Genomic DNA, 20,452 nt, shown 5'->3' on the forward strand with positions numbered 1-20,452 from the left:
CATAGGAAGGACATGGAAGTTTTAGAGATGGTGCAGTGGAGATTTACCAGGATGTCACCTGGACTGGAGGGCATGTCTTACGAAGAAAGGTTGAGGGAGTTTTTCTCATTTGGAGTGAAGAAGGATGAGGGGTGACTTGATAGAGTTGCTCAAGATGATGAGAAACATAAATAGAATATATAGCCAAAGATCTTTTTCACAGGGGGGAAATGTCTATCATGAGGGGGCCTAATTTTAAGGTGATTGGAGGAAGGTTTAAGGGAGATGTCAGAGGTAGAGGCTTCACTCAGAGTGGTGGGTCTGTGGAATGCACTGCCAGCAGTGTTAGTTAGGTCTGATACATTAGGGACATTTAAAAAAACTCTTGGATAGGCACATGGATGATAGGAAAATGTAGGTTCGTTTGATCTTAGAGTAAGGATAAAAAGTTGGCACAACAAGTGCTGAAGGGCGTATACTGTGCTGTACTATTCTATCCGCTGCTTCCTCAGGAAGTTTATACTGTATATGAGCTTTCTTTTGTGAAAACAAACACCCCTTATGTCTTTTTAAAATCTCTCACCTTGGAAGTCCCCTATCCTAGGGAAAAACACCTCACATTAACCCTCTCCATACCCCTCATGAGATTGGGGGCACATACTGTCTTTCTTGAGTTCTACTATTCCACTGGGCACAGCATAAATTTACATTTTTTCATCCACTTACCAAATTTGCCAATTATATTGAAATGAATCAAGATAAAGTATATATGAGAAGAAATATATGTCAACAAGGTTCCCTTACTAAAAGACAAGCCAGGGAACTATAGACTGGTGAGCCTGACCTCAGTGGTGGGCAAGTAGTTGGAGGGAATCCTGAGGGACAGGATGTACATGTATTTGGAAAGGCAAATTAGGGATAGTCAACATGGCTTTATGCATGTGCATGGGAAATCACATCTCACAAACTTGATTGAGTTTTTTGAAGAAGTAACAAAGAAGATTGATGAGGGCAGAGCAGTAGATGTGATCTACATGGACTTCAGTAAGGCGTTCGACAAGATTCCCCATGGGAGACTGATTACCAAGGTTAGATCTCATGGAATACAGGGAGAACTAGCCATTTGGATACAGAACTGGCTCAGAGGTAGAAGACAGAGGGTGGTGGTGGAGGGTTGTTTTTCAGACTGGAGGCCTGTGACCAATAGAGTGCCACAAGGATTGGTGCTGGGCCCTCTACTTTTTGTCATTTACATAAATGATTTGGATAAAGGGTACAGATAGTAAGTTTGCGAATGACACCAAAATTGGAGGTGTGCCTCAGATTACAACAGGATCTGGACCAGATGGGCTAATGGGCTGAGAAGTGGCAGATTGAGTTTAATTCAGGTAAATGCGAGGTGCTGCATTTTGGGAAAGTAAATCTTAGCAGGACTTATACTTAATGGTAAGGACCTAGGGAGTGTTGCTGAACAAAGAGACCTTGGAGTGCAGGTTCATAACTCCTTGAAAGTGGAGTCACAGGTGAATAGTATAGTGAAGAAGGCGTTTGGTATGATTTCCTTTATTGGTCAGAGTATTGAGTAAAGGAGTTGGGAAGTCACGTTGCGGCTGTACAGGACATTGGTTAGGCCACTGTTGGAATATTGCGTGCAATTCTGGTCTCCTTCCTATCGTAAAGATGTTGTGAAACTTGAAAGGGTTCAGAAAAGACTTACAAAGATGTTGCCAGAGTTGGAGGATTTGAGATACAGGGAGAGGCTGAACAGGCTGGGTCTGTTTTCCCTGGAGCGTCGGAGGCTAAGGGGTGACCTTATAGAGGTTTACAAAATTATGAGCGGCAGGGATAGGATAAGTAGGCAAAGTCTTTTCCCTGGGGTTGGGGAGTCTAGAACTAGAGGGCATAGGTTTAGGGTGAGAGGGGAAAGATATAAAAGAGACCTAAGGGGTAACCATTTCATGCAGAGGGTGGTACGTGTATGGAATGAGCTGCCAGAGGATGTGGTGGAGGCTGGTACAATTGCAACATTTAAGAGGCATTTGGATGGGTATATGAATAGGAAGGGTTTGGAGGGATATGGGCCAGGTGCTGGCAGGTGGGACTAGATTGGGTTGGGATATCTGGTCGGCATAGACAGGTTGGACCGAAGGGGCTGTTTCCATGCTGTACATCTCTATGACTCTAATCATGTAATTGATTTGTTATTCAAATGATTTGCTCAACAAAGATGCCGAGCTGAGTAATAGTTTGAAATGTGGAAATATAAATATTAATCCTTCAGTAATTTATCACTGAAGCAGACACTGGTTAAAGATGAAAATATCAATTTGTTTCAAAAAAAGAACTCTGGCCAGATAGTTGTTAATCCTTAAAAAATGATTTTTTAGGATGATGGTTAAAGATAAAGTGACAGAATGGTGCAGATGGCTTTCAGGCTGGTGTCCTGGTATGCACAAGGAGTCATACTGACCAGGAAATGGGGGTCACTAGACATATGTGGTTGTCACTGAGCTCTATTTAGAAACTGCCCTTTGTCAACAGAGCAGAAGTGTTGTTGCATGGTGATATGCTGCAACAATGTGGCCATGCTAAATTGCTCATAGTGCCCAAGGATTTAGGTGGATTAGTTATGGGAAATGCAGGATTACAGGGAGAGGGTAGGGAGGTGGGTCTGGGTGGGATAGTCTTTGGAAGGTCAGTGTGGACTTGATGTGCCAAATGACCTGCTTCCACACTATTGGAATTATCTGACTCCTGCCCCATTGCCTCCAGGCACATAGCTATGTCTCAAAGATGAAAAGGAGTTGTCCTCACTGAGGTCCATGGGGCAATGGATAGCTCTCTTCTGGGGCTGCCCAGTTAGCTCAAGTAAGGGGCTGGACCACGGTCATTCTCTGATGTCTGTCCAGTGAAACAAAAGGAAAAGGGGCAGGGTGGATTCTGCTGCAATGAGGTACTCTGTAAGTCATACTGCAGGACAGCAGCTTGCAGGCTGGAGCAAATAGGGTGATCATTGTGCAGGAGGTTTAATAGTAAAGCATGGATGGAAAGAAAGTCATGTGAAAGGAGCTAGGAGTTTGTCCATGGTCAGTGACATCCTGGCCCCAAAGTTGGCATGGCTATCTCATTTGCCATGGGCAAGTGTAGACACATGCACAGTTTAGGTGGGGCCCTGGGGAGGGTGAGGATGCTGTGGTGTTTATGGATCTAGTGACCCCCATTTCCTGGTCAGTATTTGTGCAGACCAGGACACCAGCCTGAAAGCCATTTGCACCATTCTGACACTTTGAATTTTTAAAGCTCATCCTAAAAATCATTTTTTTTAAGGATTAACAGCTATCAAGTTGGCGACATGGATGTCTGGTGACTCACCAACACGTTAGACAGCAGATGGAAGACACTGGCTGTGGAGCGTTTACTGTTGCCTTCCCGAGGTGTTTGTCTGCTGTGTCCTATCGTCTTTTTGTACCTTGGTGAAGGATCCAATGGGTGTGAGTAGGATGACTGATTGAGAAACATTCATTCAGCGACTCCATCTTGTGATAGTTCACAGATAGATTTCTGACAGACACATATTTGTCTACTACACAGCAATATTTCAGCATGAGCCGCAGGACACGGCAGGACTAGTGGCACAGTGGTTACCACTGCTGCCTCACAGCACCAGAGACCTGGGTTCAATTCCTGCCTCGGGTGACTGACTGTGTGGATTTTGCACATTCTCCCCGTGTCTGCGTGGGTTTCCTCCGGGTGCTCCGGTTTCCTCCCACAGTCCAAAGATGTGCAGGTCAGGTGAATTGGCCATGCTAAATTGCCCACAGTGTTAGGTAAGGGGTAAATGTAGGGGTATGGGTGGGTTGTGCTTCGGCGGGTCGGTGTGGACTTGTTGGGCCCACTGTAATGTAATCTAATCAAAAAAATACGCGCTGGATTCTTGGTCAGTCTGAAGACTGAGGGGTTGTTTTTCTATCTGTTTGAACTAAAGTTTTATTTGATGTGTGGCTGTGGTGTGGTTCCCAGGACACTGGCTCTTGTGGTTGAAGTTGGAGACTGTACTGGGAGCAATGGGGAAAGAGGCTGCAGCTTTTCTCCATTGAAAGACTGTGCTGGTTTACGACTGAACCAGCCCAGGTGCTCCTCTCTTCAAGACCTGTATTGTATGCATTGCTGAGTATTGTGTGCAGTTTTGGAATGCACATTATAGAAAGGATGTGATTGCGCTAGAGGGGGTACAGAGGGGATTTACCAGGATGTTACCCTGGGACTGGAGAGTTCCAGTTATGAATAGAGATTGGATAGACTGTGGTTGCTTTTCTTAGAGCAGAGGAGGCTGAGGGCAAGAGTATTTTTGAGATGTTTAAAATTTTGAGGGGCACCATTTTAGTAGAAGACATCAGGTAGAAAGTTGAGAGTGTTTGTAAGGAATTCACCCAGAGAATGGTACTGGAACTTATTGTCTGTTAGGGTGGTAGAGATAAAAGCACTCATAAATACTTAAGAAGTATTTCAATGTACTGTTCTGATGCCAAGGTATACAAGGCAATGGGCCAAGTGCTGGAAAATGAGATCAGAATGTGAGGTGGTTGTTTTGACTGGCATTGACTCAGTGTGATGAAGGGCCTTTTTCTGTGCTGTAGGTGTCTATGGATTTGATTCAATGACTCACTGCTTGCTCTGAATAACGTCCACATTGGACATTGGGGACCAAGTTATGTTTTCCAGGCACTGGCTGCACGCACCCCACTTCCATGGACGTTGGCATTCAACATGTGCCAGCCACCATTACCCTCACGACACATCTCTGACCTACTTACAAGGCACTTCTGCTCTTCAATGCTATCCCTCGGCTGCCCCAGTGACTCTCATCACTATGCTGTAGCAAGGATACTGTGTGCTCAGGGATACACACCTACCTCAGGGACTGCACCAGGCTGTACCTCCAGGCTCCTTACTCACTATCCTAGAGCTCTCTCACTCTGAGCTGACCTGGATGCTCACAGAATTCTTGCTTTGCCTTGTCTTTTTGCACATTTCCTCTCCGTCAAAGATACCATTACTGCTTATATTACTGCTGTTATCTGTGTCATTTAGCAAAGACACAAAGCCAGGAAGCTTGTTATGGTTGGCAGCAGGTCTCCATCAAGACATGTAGGATAGCTTTTATTCTGATGCTCCTGGCACAGTATTTCCAGGGCAGCCTATGATACCAGCCCAGACATTGCTCAGGGCAATGAAATTCAGCATCCTCTCCTCTTCATAAGGGGGTAGGAGCAGAATGGTAGGCATCACATTAATTGTTCTGACTCTTTCTGCCCTATTGGGACTGTTTATCACTTGGAATGAGAGACAGGCGGGTTTTAAAGGAGATGAAATTGGGTGGCACAGCTGTTACTGTTGGTGCACCTTTATTTTCATTGCATTGGGCTAGCATGGTAGTCAGAGAGCTGAAAGCTTTGAAATAGCAGGTTGTATCAGATGTAAACGTGACTGAAGGGATGGTGTGAGGAGGAGGCTTTTAGATTGCTGGAACATTAAAACGTGTTCTGGGGGGAAGTGAGGCCAGCACAAACTGGACAGATTCCATCTGGCCAGGACTGGGACTGATGTCCTGGAGAGGGATTGAACTAAAATGGCAGGGGTGCGTGAGTCTATCCAAGGAGACAGACGAGAAGGAAATGAGCAAAAACAAAAGATAAAATAGGAAATAAAGAAAGCGATAGGCAAAGAATATAAGGCCGAGAATCAAACAGGTCACAGTGCAAAATAATGTGAAAGGGAGTAAAAATAATAAAAAGGCGCCTTAAGTCCTTGCGTATTAATGCACGATGCATTCATAATGTAGTGGATGAATTAGTTGCACAAAAAGATAGAGATAGGTGAAGTACATAAAGCCAACCTATTCCCAGAGGACCATTAGAGAGCAATGACTGGTATTGGTTTAACCATGCCTCAGGTGAAGGGAGAGGTTCAGAAGGAGAGTTCTTCATGGTAACCTCAGCGAATGATACAAATTCATTTTCTTTACAATCCAGCAGACTCGATCTCTGACCCTGTGTGAGGACACGTTTGTTAAAAAGATGTGATTAATGAGCTACGCTTCCAGAGAAGGAATCCAGAATTCTTCTCTTGCATTTGGAGGGTTCTGTGTCAGAAACGGCACAATCCAATGACTGCACTATGTTTATGCTAATTCCCGGGATGCGGATGTCACTGACAAATCCGGAATTTCTGCCCCGTTCCAAGATTCCCTGAGGTGGTGATGATCTTTCCTCTCAACTCACTGTTTGTAGTAGTTTGAATGAACTGAGCGACTTCTTAGGAAATTTCTGAAGGCAGTTAAGAAATAATCACTTCATTTCCATTTCAGAGATTTAAATAAGGTTAATCCTAACAGGCAGCAAGTTTGATGGTTGAGCACCCTCCGTGGATGCTGATACAAACACTATCATGTACAAAAAAACCTCGCATCTGACCCTGTTTCCTCTCAACCTTTTGTCCATTAAAAATTCCTGTGCCAATATTTAGAGTAGAATTTGGGCGGCACAGTGCCTCAGTGATTAGCACTGCTGCCTCACAGCACCAGAGCCAGGGACCTGGGTTTGATTCCATCCCTGGGCGACTATCTGAGTGGAGTTTGCACATTCTCCCTGTGTCTGCGTGGATTTCCTCCAGGTGCTCCGGTTTCCTCCCACAGTCCAAAGATGTGTAGGTCAGGTTAGGTGGATTGACCATGCTAAATTGCCCCATAGCGACCGTGGATTTGCAGGCCAGGTGGGCTAGCCATGGGAAAATGCAAGGCACTATGAATAGTGTAAGGGGGTGGGTCTGGGTGTGATGCTGTTCAGAGGGTTGGTGTGGACATGGTAGACCGAATGGCCGGCTTCCACACTTTAGAAATTCAATGAATCTAATATCCACCGTAAACTTGTCATGCTGTAATTCCACTCTTCTACCAGTGGAGGTGCTGCAATTCAACTTGTGGAATTTTATTCATTCTGACATCATGAAGTTGCTGGGAGCTCAATGTGAGAGGAGCGAAGGCTCAAGATGCTGTGCTTTGTTGACCCAATGATTGAGCTGGTGAAGGCTGTAAGTATCTGATTGAGACAGACCACAATGCTGCAGCCTCCAGTCCATGCTGTGCTGCTGATATTGGGCCTGCGCTACGGTAGACTGTATTTTTACAATGGGATTCAGTACCTATAGATTTGACAAATTGTCAGAAATATTTTGGAAAGGGAGGATGTGAGTGGGTGTGAGAATCAGCCAGGATTCCTCCTCCTGATCTTGTAGCATGAGAATGTTAGATTAGCCCAGAACCACTGTGCAATGGCACCCACCACAGAGGCTGACAAGACAAGTTTCCTTAAAAAGATATAGTAGGTTTAGGCCAGTGGGAAGGTACCACAGGTTGTGAAACAGTGGACCTGTCTGTGAGAGGCTGGGCCCAAGGAGAAATGATAGGCAAAACTAGGCCTAAAGTGATTGAATACTGGACTGAACAAAGATTGTGAATGAGGTAACTCAGCAAAACCACATCCTTCATAGTTAGGAGAACATATTAACATGACATTACAGTGATCACCATTAAAAAAAATTAAGTTCCTTCAAAAAACATAATTTGTTTTGTGCAACAGTCCACAGTGAACTGTATTGCACATTTACAGCTGTAAATGCTTTTTGAAGCAAAGTGCCTTTGTTTTAAGGAAAGTCTGCCTGATGACAGCTCTTGAATAGGTTAAGCTGCAGTTGTTACAGATCTGTAAAGACAGAGCAGCTGGAGGGTTCCACAGCTAGCAAATTGAACATATTTCTCTCCCCCCTTCTCCTGATGTAAGTTAAAAGACAAAAATACAAGAGACACAAGAAAATATTCTAATACAAGGGAAGACCAAGTCCCAAATCAATTATGGATGTGAAGAATAATCTTCACTCTACAGTTATCATGTCATCATTGAGAAAATTAAAAGAACTATGGAGACAATTTGTGTTCTGTCTTTTAATCTTCCAAAATTAATTTTCCCTTTCTATGCTTTTCCATCCATAATGTTTTAGAATATTCATCTGCCTTACCTGTTTTATTTGACAATGAGAGTGTGTGTATTTGTAATTTAAGGGGGTGTAGTTTAAATTGTATGGTAATAATTAGTAATCCTATCTTTTATCTGCCATTCGTTAAATGATCAGCATGTTTAGAATAAGCAGCTATTTTCTGTTAGTGATGAAATTTGGTATGAATTATTTTTGTCTAGAGTAGCAGTCAGTCAGGTAAAATGGTCATCTCTGAAGTCAATTTATTTATTTGTAATAAATAGTAGTTCTTCTTAAGTACAGAAACCTGGTCAGTGTTTTCTGTCAACCTGTGTTTATCAGACCAGTCAATTGGGGTCTTTATGTTCTTTGATTAAACCTTTGACTTTTTGTGACAATCCCAGGAATTAGTGGGATCAGCATCAGCAAATTTTCCCAAGTGGGTTGTAAGAGTGTTCTTTCCTTGATAGTGCAGAAGTGTTGGTTTACATGTGTGTGAATGTTTGTGTTCATGTGTGTAGGTTTCTGTGTGTGAATGTATGTGTACATGTTTGTCAGTTTCTGTGTGAATATATGCGTACATGTGTGTATGTTTCTGTGCATGAATGTATGTGTACATGTGTGTCGGTTTCTGATTGTGAATGCATGTGCACGTATATGCAGGTTACCGTGTGTGTATGTAGTGTGCATATGTGTAGATTTCTGTGTTTGAATTTTTGTGTACAATTGTGTAGGTTTCTGTGTGTGAATGCATGTGCACATGTGTGCAAGCTTTTGTGTGCGAATGTTTGTATACATGTGTGTAGGTTTCTGTGTGTGTGTACATGTGTATGAGGCTTTCCCAACTGACTTATTTCTGGTAATGATAGGAAATGACAATGGATAGAGAATTCTGAGGGCAGTGGGGGGAAATGAGTGACAAAGGTAGAGACAAAAAGTATGTTACAAAACTGAGAGGGTGATGTGAGAAAGAGAGGGAAAGAAAGTGAAGAAAGAACAGAAATGGTTCAATGGCCTCTCTGCATCGAGGCAGTCTACTCACCACGAGGTACAAGGAGCTGGAGTTGCCAAGTAGCTTGGCTGCTGGTCAAAAAAAATCTCTGTTGAAGGTAGAACAGCAGAGAGAGCATAGCTTGTTCCTTTTATCCCCCTTTTCACACCCTTCTTGAAGATTCTGTGACTTTTGTTCAATATTAGCATTGAAGATTCATTGCGGTGACTACTTGCCATATTTGAAGGTCTCAGAATATGGTTTTGTAACCTCAACTATCAAGTACTGTCCTTGTCACACTGTGCCTTTGGCCTTCTACTGAGTTGAGTGCTACCACATCAATATTTCTCTAACAGGCTTAGTGGTCATGGGTCACCTGACCACATTGCCTCCTGTTGATTTGGTGAGTGTCATTTGAGATGGATCCAGCACTGCCCAAACAGGTTTCCACGCAATGGGTTCAGTTAACTAATGCTAGCCTACACTATTTGACAATAATACTCTTAATAAAATTCTAATAGAAAGAAAAGGAGAAAAATATTCATTGGTCGATTCTTGGTGGGCGGCACAGTGGCACAGTGGTTAGCACTGCTGCCTCACAGCGCCAGAGACCCAGGTTCAATTCCTGACTCAGGCGACTGACTGTGTGGAGTTTGCACATTCTCCCCGTGTCTGCGTGGGTTTTCTCCGGGTGCTCTGGTTTCCTCCCGCAGTCCAAAGAAATGCAGGTCAGGTGAATTGGCCATGCTAAATTGCGCGTAGTGTTAGGTAAAGGGGTAAATGTAGGGGAGTGGGTGGGTGGTGGGTCGGTGTGGACTTGTTGGGCCGAAGGGCCTGTTTCCACACTGTAAGTAATCTAATCTAAACCTTGTACAAATTAGTATATACGTGGTGATCAAATTATTCACAAGTTATTTAGGATCTTATACCCAATAAATTCCAGTCGCTAATGTTGGTAGAGCAGGGCTTACTGCTTATGTCTGCTCAGCATCGTTTCTACATTCAGGAACACAGTCAGTTCCCATTCCCACGTGAAAACTTTAATCGCTAAGTCAGTGAAAACATGAGAGAAAATAGAATGAATAATACAGCAAGGTGTGATAGAGGTGACCCCAAAAGTGGATTTAGGCATCTTTTGCCCCAATTCCAAAACTCATCCCACCAATTGGTGACTTTGGTTCCTTTAATATCTTTTTGTGTTAGTTCTGTCTGTTGCACCATAGTAAAGTAAACATTAGCCAATTATGTCCAGGCCTGTTGTAATTTTTTTGGTCAGAGTTCAATACCAGTCTTTTATTTTTCCAAATCATCTCCTAAAATCTGTCAGAGCTTGTCACTGACACTAGCAAAGATCTCACTTCTGTCAATATGTGTGAGTTCAGTCAATTCAGTCTTTCCTGGCTGGTGTGTAGGCCCTAATGCAGAAAGTGGTGTTGTGGATGTCACAGGTGCAGTTTCCATATTGGGAATGTTTTATAGAAGTTGGAATGCAGTTTTTTTTAACCCCTGCCCCCTGTATGCTGCTCAGTAATGTCAGTGTCTGGGTTCTGGATTTCTATGGTACAGTTTTAATTGGTGTTTGTCCAAAAATCACACATGGCAAGTTTATTTGAATACGCTGAATAGATGCACATAATCACAACCACCTGATGAAGGAGTGTCGCTCCGAAAGCCAGTGCTTTCAATTAAACCTGTTGGACTATAACCTGCTGTTGTGATTTTTGAACTTTGTACACCCCAGTCCAAAATCACATAATTACTTGTTTGATTTGTTGACATTTATCCAGACTGGTACCTAACAACCTTCCCCATTTTTCAACAATGTATAGGTACAGTGCCATCATATTCTCTTGGATAATGATGATTCTTTCAACTTCAAAGACTTTTAACCTATTTTATCCGGCTTTAAGATTGGAATATCTCAAAGCATGGTGAATGCCTGAGGAGTTCCTTTGCGGTCATTGTAAAACCAGATCTTGGACAGTTGCTGTAATTGACATTGCGAGACATTGTGGTGTCTCTTCTTGTGGAACAAGTGCTCTATCTGCTCGTCACTGACCCAAGAGGGAGCCTGTCCTTACTTAGACTGCAGCTTCCACCTCAACTGTTCGATCATCCAGTAGCCATAGATGCTGCACTGGATGCTATTCTGCTGTCTATTGTTATCATCTGTTTTCCCTTGGATGATTACATTTACTGTTCTGGCATGCCTATCTAGCACTGTCACCAGATGTTAGCTTGTTTGATTCTCCTTTAATTCCCCCTTGGCATCTTGCCAATCAGCTGGATGGATTTTGTCCTCTGCCCATTTGACTTGGGTTGAAATCCTCAGTTTATTGTCCAAATTAGCCAAATCAAAGGCATTGACTGTGGACGCTCCTGCTCTGTAAGCTGTTGCCATTATGTTAATTATGTCTCTTTTCCTGAACCTGGTTGGACAGGGACCTGGTTGGACCTGGTTGGCCTTACTCATTTCAATTCCCATTATCCATCCCAGTAATCGGTGTTAAATGTGGGTACAGTTTCTGGAGTTGGGGTGGGCATCACTCTAGCAACTCAGTTCTGGATATGTCTAATGCCACAGGTACCAGTTTATAGTAGCTGTTGCAACACAGGATTTTGCCTGTGCATTTTAAAACCAACCCATTTTGCAGTCTTGGGGTAGTTCTTGTACAAGTGCAGATGGGTGCACTTAATTCATTCCTGTTTCATGTACTAACTATGTATTATCCATGAGCTTTCTTGGGCATCTTTGACTTAGCTCCAATCCTTCCTCTGGACCAAAGGCCAAACATCCCAGTTCAGTGCACCCATTGGTGGAGAATCCCCACCAGTCACCTGTCAGCTTGACACTTGCATAATAATGCCCTGAGCTCCTGTTGACTCTCCTGTTTGCCACTTGTTGATTGTTACACCCATACATTACCGTGTGGTCTAGATGGACCCAGGAATACCATCATCACACTGGGCCACTGTGGCAGGAGAAGACCACATGTAGCCACATTCTCTCCTGGTTCGACTGGTCACTTGAACACAAAGTAGAAGATAACAACAAGAAGAGCTGTATGCTGCTTGATTTCTGAAAGACATTGAGGTAGCACCTATTACTGTCTTAATTTATATGTATATGCATTACCACCTACACAGTATTTACACCCATAAGCACATACCAACATACAGTTTACCCATGCTCATTGATCAATGGTTAGAGGCTAGGAATGCTGTGGTGAGTAACTCCCTTCCTGACTCCCTAAAGTCTGTCTGTCATCTACAAGGCCCAAGACAGGAGTGTGATGGAATACTTCCCACTTGCCCTGGATGGGTGCAGCTCCAACAACACTCAAGAAGCTTGACACCATCCAGAGCAAAGCAGCCTGCTTGGTTGAGACATTATCCACAATCACTTCCACCACTAAAGCTCAGTTGCAATAGTGTGTACTATTTACAAGATGCACTGCAGAAATTCACCAAAGGTCCTCAGACAGCACCTTCTAAACCCACAGCTATGTCCAAGTAGTTGGACAAGAGCAGCAGATATATGGTAACACAATTAGCTGCATGTTCCCCTCCAAGCCATTCACCACCCAGATTGGAAATTTATCGCTTCTCCTTCACTGTCATTGGGTCAAAATCCTGAAATTCCTTCCCTTAAGGGCATTGTGGGTCTACCTACAGCACATGGCCTTCAGTGGTTCAAGAAGGCAGCTCACTACCACCTTCTCAAGAGCAACTAGGCGTGAGCAATAAATGCCCACCCAGTCAGTGACGCCCATGTCCCACAAGTGAATAAAACAAATTTAAAGGCCCACTGTAATTTGAGCAATGATAGTCTAGGTTGGGAAAGCTTTTATTCACTTATCGAAAATGATCAAGATGTATTTCTATCCCCCATTACAGCATGATCAGGGGCTGATATCATCCTCTTGGTGTCAGTCCACAATCCTGTTGCTATACCTAATATAAATTTGCTTTAATTCTCCTTTGTTGGCATACTAATTGAGATTGTTCTGGGCATGCAGATAATGCATTTTTTTGACATAATGTTTGGTGTCTTTGCTCATTTCTAGACAACAACACAATCCCTGAATTGCCTGTGGAGTGGCTCCCATTCCCTGAAGGGGATTCGAGACATCATGGCATTGATAAACAGCATGGTTATAGTCTTGGATTGGTACCAAGTCCTGGCCATCTTTAAGGACAAGGCTATATTTGATGGTTAGTTTGTTTTTTTCTTTTACTTTAGGAAGTGGAGTGTGTTCCCTCCTGTATTTGCTTTAAATTGGTATCACGACTCTGAGCCTGTGTAAGATGCTAGACTTTGGTTTGGCTCATAAAAATGGCATTTATATGTTTCGGGACAGGCAGTTCTCCCCCATGGATACCTGGCTTGGCCAATTCATCTGGCCGCCTCTTCCTAATTAGGAAACTTCTATGATTGACCCAAACCTTAATGCTGCCATACTCATGGCCTTGGGCAGGTTGTACAGTTAATTGGAGCAGGGGTGCAGATGGTGAAGATTTTCTGTCTGCCGAGAGGAATCCTCTAGCTTCCCCCCGGTGGCAGCAATTCAGATAAACTGTTGCAGACATACGCGATGTCTGAGTAAGCTCGTGCTGGTGGGGAAAGACTGTGAGACTGTCAAATAAACTACAGCTGCTGCCTCAGCAGCCTGAGTGCTCATTTTGTTGGGGAGCTGCAGCACTAACTCTGTTAGGTCTCCTTTGTGTGGTTCTCCAAATACAGACTGCATCCTGTCACTCAGTGCCCATTCTCCATATTTGTAGAGAATCTGTCTACAAATATTTTTATACGGGAGTCTCTCTTCTGCTCCTCCGTTCCTTTGGGCCCTCCCCTGTTTATTGTTGGCACAGATGTTCCCTTCCGTCATCCATGCCTGCAACTTCCAAATGAAGATAACATCAGAGCTGCTGGGGTGACTCAGGTTATGATTGCATCAGAGTCCTGAGCTGCTGAAGCTGCTGCTGCCAATTGTAACTAGCACCTGCCAAGTTCAAGTTCGGGAAACACTGTCCAATACACATTTGCCAGGAAGCCACACACAGAGCAACAGCAACAGTTTCCCCCGAACAGAGATGTGACTTGTCCAAGCAGTGCTCTCTCTCGAGCAGTCCTTACCCACACTGGCCAGAATGTCCTGTTGATGGTGAACAGTGTAAAAACCACAATGACTCCACGCATGTTTGTTACCCCCGAGGACAATATATCCCACAGCGAAAGGGGGAGGGAATGGTGACACTGTCAAGGTAGATGACTGGCAATATAGGTTTCTGTTCCCTTTCAGACACATGACTAGTCCGACAGACAGCGACCAGTTCCAGGCCCACTGCGAGTGACCAGTTCCAGGAGACAGTGATCAGTCCCACTGCGAGTGACCAGTTCAAGGAGACGGTGACCAGTCCCACAGACAGTGACCAGTTCTGGGAGACAGTGATCAGTCCCACTGAGTGTAACCCCAAATTAGCTATATCAATTCAAGGTGATGTCTTTTGGAGTGAAGAATGCACCAGCCACATTCCAAAGACTCATGAACAGAGTTGTGGCTGGATTAACAAATTGTACAGTTTACCTGGATGATGTAGTCATCTTTTGCGAGTCATGGAAAGATCATGTGGTACAGTTGGCAAAGTTCTTTGAATGATTAACTGAAGCAAAACTGGTAATAAACTTAAAGAAAACAGAATTTGTGAAGGCAGAGGTGATTTTCTTGGGACATAATATTGATCATGGACGGCTGACCCCAAGGAATGCCAAGATGAAGGCCATCGAGTACTTTCCACGACCATCCTCAAAGAAAGAGGTACTTCGATATTTGGGACTAAATGGATTCTACCAGAAGCTCGTTGCAGTGTAATGGCACTGCTGAAGAGGAACACAACATTTCAGTGGACAAATAAATGCCAGGAGCATTTGAGAACTTTAAAGCAACATTAATCAGTGCACCAGTATTAGCTACACCAAATATTTTTGAAAGCAGTCATAGTTGAAATTGATGCTCGCGGTATAGAACTTGGAGCTGTACTGCTACAGGAAGATGATGTTGTAATGGAGTGACCAATTGGCTACTTTTCAAAGAAACTCAACACCCACCAGAGAAAATACTCTACCATCGAAAAAGAATTATTGAGTTTAGTACTGGTACTTTACAACACTTTAATGTGCCTCACTTCCTTTGGTGATGTCACCCATGATACCATGACCACACCCACTCCAGAGACAATCTCCAGCCCCCACTCCCAACTCCCGTCCCACACCAGCTCCTAGCTACTCGCCCTAGCCCTGCCGTGTTTTTACCATTCTCCCAGACCTCCCCCTCACTGAGGATGAATGATCAGTTCTCAGTAAAGGCCTCACCTTCATTCCACTACGTTCCCAGATCAACAAATTCAACACGTGTCGTGACACCAAATTTTTCTTTCGCTGCCTCCGCCTCCATGTTTACTTTTTCCATTAGGACTCCCACCCACCCTCTGAGCACCCCTACGCCCACCTCCAACACACCCCATCCATTTGGACACTCATGTACTGGTCTGTTACCCGCCTTCAATCAATCATCTCCAACTGCCACTGTGACATTGACCACCTCAACCTGTCCACCCCTCTCAACCATTCCAAACTCTCACCCTTGCAATGCACAACCCTACACTCCCTCTGCTCCAACCTCAACCTCACTATCAAACCAGTGGAAATGGTGTGGGGGGGGGGGAGTAGAATGGTATTTTGACCTCTACACCGCGAAGCCAGGTGCCAACTCATGGACACTTCCTCCTTCTGCCCCCTTGACCATGACCTCACCTCCCATCACCAAACTATCATCTCCCATCAGGGGATCTCACATCCACAACTTCCAACTTCATGGTCCCTAAACCCCACACTGCCTGGTTCTACCTCTTACCCAAAATGCACCAGTCAACCCTTCGTCTCCAACTGCTCCTGCCCCATGAACCTATCTCCTCATACCTTGAAACTGTCATGTCCCTCTTGGTCCAGGATCTCCCCTCATACATTCGGGATACCACCCATGCCCTCCACATCCTCCATGACTTTTGGTTTCCTGATCCTCAGTGCCTCATCTTCACCATGGACATCCAGTCCCTATTATCGTCCATCTGCTATGACTAATGCTTCCAAACCCTCCGTTTCTTATTCTCCCACCAACCTAACCAGTACCCCTCCACTGACGCACTCATTTGATTGGCTGAACTGCTCTTCACCCTCAACAATTTCTCCTTCAAGTCCTCCCACCTTCCTCCAGACCAAAGGGTAGCCATGGGCTCCCTCATTGGCCTCAGCTGTGTCTGTCTCTGTGTTGGACACGTGGAACAGTTACACCGCAGTTACACCGGCACCACTCTCCATCTTTTCCTCCGCTACATCGATGGCTCTATTGGAGCCACCTTGTGCTCCCATGAGGAGGTTGAACTGTTCGTCAACTTCACGAGCACCTTCCACCCTGACCTCAAGATCACTTGGACCATATTGGACACCTCCCCCCTTCCTGGACCTCTCCATCTCTGGCGACCAACTCAACACGGACATTTGCTTCAAACCCACCGACTCTCACGGCTACCTGAACGACACCTCCTCTAACTCCCCTCATGTAAAAACACTATCCCTTACTCCCAATTCCTCTGCCATTGCTGCATCTACTCCCACGAGGACCAATTCCACTCCAGAACATCCCAGGTGGCCTCTTCCTTCAAGGACTGTAATTTCCCCTCCCACGTGGTAAACACTGCCCTCCAACACATCTCCTGCACATCCTGCACTTCTGCCCTTGAACTCCACCTCTCCAACCACAACAACTTCCTCAACTTCCACCATACCAATCTCTGGTTACAATGTATCATCCTCCACCATTTCCACCACCTACAGTCAGATCCCACCATCAGAGATATATTTCCCTCCCCACCCCTTTCAGTGTTCCCAGAGACCATTCCCTCCGCAACTCCTTTGTTAGCTCCAAGTCCCCAATGAAACCATCTTTACACCCGACACCTTGCCTTGCCACTACAAGAGATGTAAAACCTGTATCCACACCTCCGCCCCCCCCCCCCCCCCCCCTCCCTTGCCTCCATCCAAGGCCCCAAAGGATTCCTCCACATCTGGCAGAAATTTTCCTGCACATCCACCCACCTCACCAACTGTGTCCGTTGTTCTCAATGTGGTCTCCTCTATGTTGGGGAGACAGGTTGCCAACTTGTGGAACATTTCAGAGACTATCTCCAGTACTCTCACACTAAACAACCCCACTGCCCTGTGGCTGAGCACTTTAACTCCCCCTCCACCAAGTGCTGGGCCTCCTTCACCACCAAATCCTAGCCACCCAATGCCTGGAGGAAGAACGCCTCATCTTCTGCTTTGGGACCTTCCAACCAACTGAATCAATGTTGATTTCACCAGTTTCCTCATCTCCCCTGCCCCCCACCTTATCCCAGATCCAACCCTCCAACTCGGCAGCACCCTCTTGATCTACCCTACCTTTCCATCTTCCTTCCCACCTATCCGCTCCGAGCTATCACCATCACCCCCCCACCTTCATCCACCTATCACATTCCTAGCTACCCCCCCAGCCCCACCCCCTTCCCATTTGTCTCTCAGTCCCCTTGCCCCAGCCCCCCCCACCACATTTCTAATGAAGACCTTATGCTTGAAACATCGACTCTCCTTCTCCTTGGATACTACCTGACCGGCTGTGCTTTTCCAGCACCACACTTTTGACAGAGACAAATAGAATAGTCCAGTGCAGTGATGAATAAAATCAGCAAACTCAACCCTTTCCAAACCAATTTATTGTGTCAAACTCTTCAGCAGAGATTTATACTCTATGCATAAACTAACATAGTCAAGAATATAGTGATACTGCAGCCATTTAAAAGTAGATCCATTATCATGTATTCATCAATTGATCAAAGTATACAAGACAGGAATCTAAAACTTTCACATCAATTTAAAGGAAAGTACCTCATTCTCCACCAGGAAGCAGTAATAACCTGAGAATGTTTAAACATAAATAAACATATAGAAATATATCCATCCTTCAAATATATTTTCATAAATTGATCTTACAATCAGATCAAAGTGATTCAAATCCCATTTTCACAATCAGATATAAAGTTGCTGTCTATACAGGCAACATCATCAGCATGGAACCCCACATTCCATAAATCCCGACAGTCACTAACCAAAGATGAAGTGTTTGGGAACACGATGACTGTGGGATTCCACTGAGAGACAGGATTCCAGGAAATCTTTGCGATCTTAAAGCAGGTTGATGGAGGATCAAAGATTAACTGTCCCTTGTTAAAACACGGAGACAGACAACCAAACCAAATCAGCCTTTCCACCTCTATTTGCAACACAGCAAAATTAAAATCTTCAAAGAGGCTAAGAATGGCTCCTAAGCAGACTTGAAGATCACCATGTGGGATATATGTAAAGTGGTGTTACTTCTGCAATCATAATTACTTATGCAAGGTAAATGAACTCACACCAGTGTATAATTGTTTCAGCCAAGAGCTGAATCAACAAGAATGAAAATTATGTGAAGGAAATAGATAATTGTTTTTGTATTAGTTAAAATGTGAATGCAAACAATCGTAGATGTTACAGACAAATAGGTAAGGTGCTGCGAGGGGAGGGGGTTAAGCTAGGTATGCCTGTACAAATAGTAGTTATAAGCATCTGTTTCCTGCTTCTGCATAGACAAGAACAAACCACAATCAAGAAGTCATGAGGTCATAAGGTCATAACGAGCAAGGGCGAATATACGTAACAATGGGCCACAGCAGGATGTGGTCAAACGGCCTTGTGAAGCCAGAAATAAGCATTTTGTCACAGACAAGGCCGGATAAAGCAAGAGATGAACAAGAGTAACGGGCGCCGGTCTTAGAGAGGTGGGAGATGTAAACAGGGGAAGAGCAATGGGATGAAAAATAGGAACCAAATTACATAAATGTTGTGTACGAGTTGAATTCAGTGTGTGTGTGTCCCTGCCTTGTGGACAGTGGACACCACATCCCTCTTGCAAGAGCGAAATAAGTGACACTACTGATTCAGATCTTGTCTCGGACTGAAATTATTGAAGTGAGTGAGCTTCGTTTCTCACAACCAGTCACAGACTCTGCAACTAATCAACACTTTTATCAGTTGTACAAGTCAATATTTCCATTGAGCATATTTTGAAGACAATCTCAATACAGGTGAGAGACAAAGTTTCAGTAAATAGATAATGTCAGGATCAGAACTAAATATCTCAGAGATTTTGGAATGTATTGTACTTTGTACATATACAACCGAGAGTAACCTCACCCAGATAAGGCACCCTTCCAACAGTAAAGACTGCTGCAGTACAGATACGCCATTCATAATATTGAGGATGATGGTCATGTTATCATAGACTTTGAGTAGATTATTCTCACAAATTACGTGATCAAGGTTCTGTAAGTACTCATGACAGGAATGACAATGAAGGCTTTTTTTGGGTTTTTTTGTTAAAATGTGTGATAATTCATACAAAATAACTGTGAAGATGATGTAGCTGCAGAACAGGTGGCACAGTGTCTCAGTGTTTTGCACGGCTACCTTACAGTGTCAGGGACCCGGGTTTGATTCCAGCCTCAGTTGACTGCCTGTGTGGAGTTTGTATGTTCTCACTGTGTCTACGTGGGTTTCTGCAGCGTGCTCCAGTTTCTTCCCACAGTCCAAAGACATGCAGTTTAAGTGGATTGGCCACACTTAATTGCCCATAATGTTCAGGGATGTGCAGGTTAGGTGCATTAGCCATGGGAAATGTATGGAGATAGGTCTGAGTGGGATGCTGTCTGGAGGGTCAGTGTGGATTTGTTGGGCCAAATGGCCTGTTTCCACACTGTGGGAATTCTATGATCTGTCAGTATTAAAACTCACAGTCATTCTTTATACTGTATATGGTCTTATCCCAATGATACTTGTGTGTTTCTGTGCTGGAGAAAGTTAATCATTCAATCATTTAAATTACATAATATTTGCAACACAGGGATTGGTATTGATGAAAAACTGAGTCAGCAGTTGAACAGATTCCAGCAAATTTGAATTAAGAGGCTGAGGTTACAGAAGGTGGCAGTGACTCAAAATTGTATTGTCAACATATCTCAGTGCAGCCATTTAAGTTTGTGTAAAATCAGATTGTTTGTATAGGGTGAGAGAAGGGAACAGGGATGGGATTGATAAAAACTAAATAATGCAGACGCTGGAAATCTGAACGAGAAATCAGAAATGCTGGAGGAGCTCAGCAAGTCTGGCAGCATTCATGGAGATAGAATCAGACTTAATGTTTTGACTCATCTTCAGAACTTCCCACTCAGGATAGAAGTGCTTTACTGCTGGAGGATTTCCAAACCGGAGCGCATTTTTTTAAAGTGAGAGGAGAAGGATTCAAAAAAAGACACTAG

Source organism: Chiloscyllium punctatum, chromosome 6 (genome assembly GCF_047496795.1).
Source record: "Chiloscyllium punctatum isolate Juve2018m chromosome 6, sChiPun1.3, whole genome shotgun sequence".
NCBI lineage: Eukaryota > Metazoa > Chordata > Chondrichthyes > Orectolobiformes > Hemiscylliidae > Chiloscyllium > Chiloscyllium punctatum.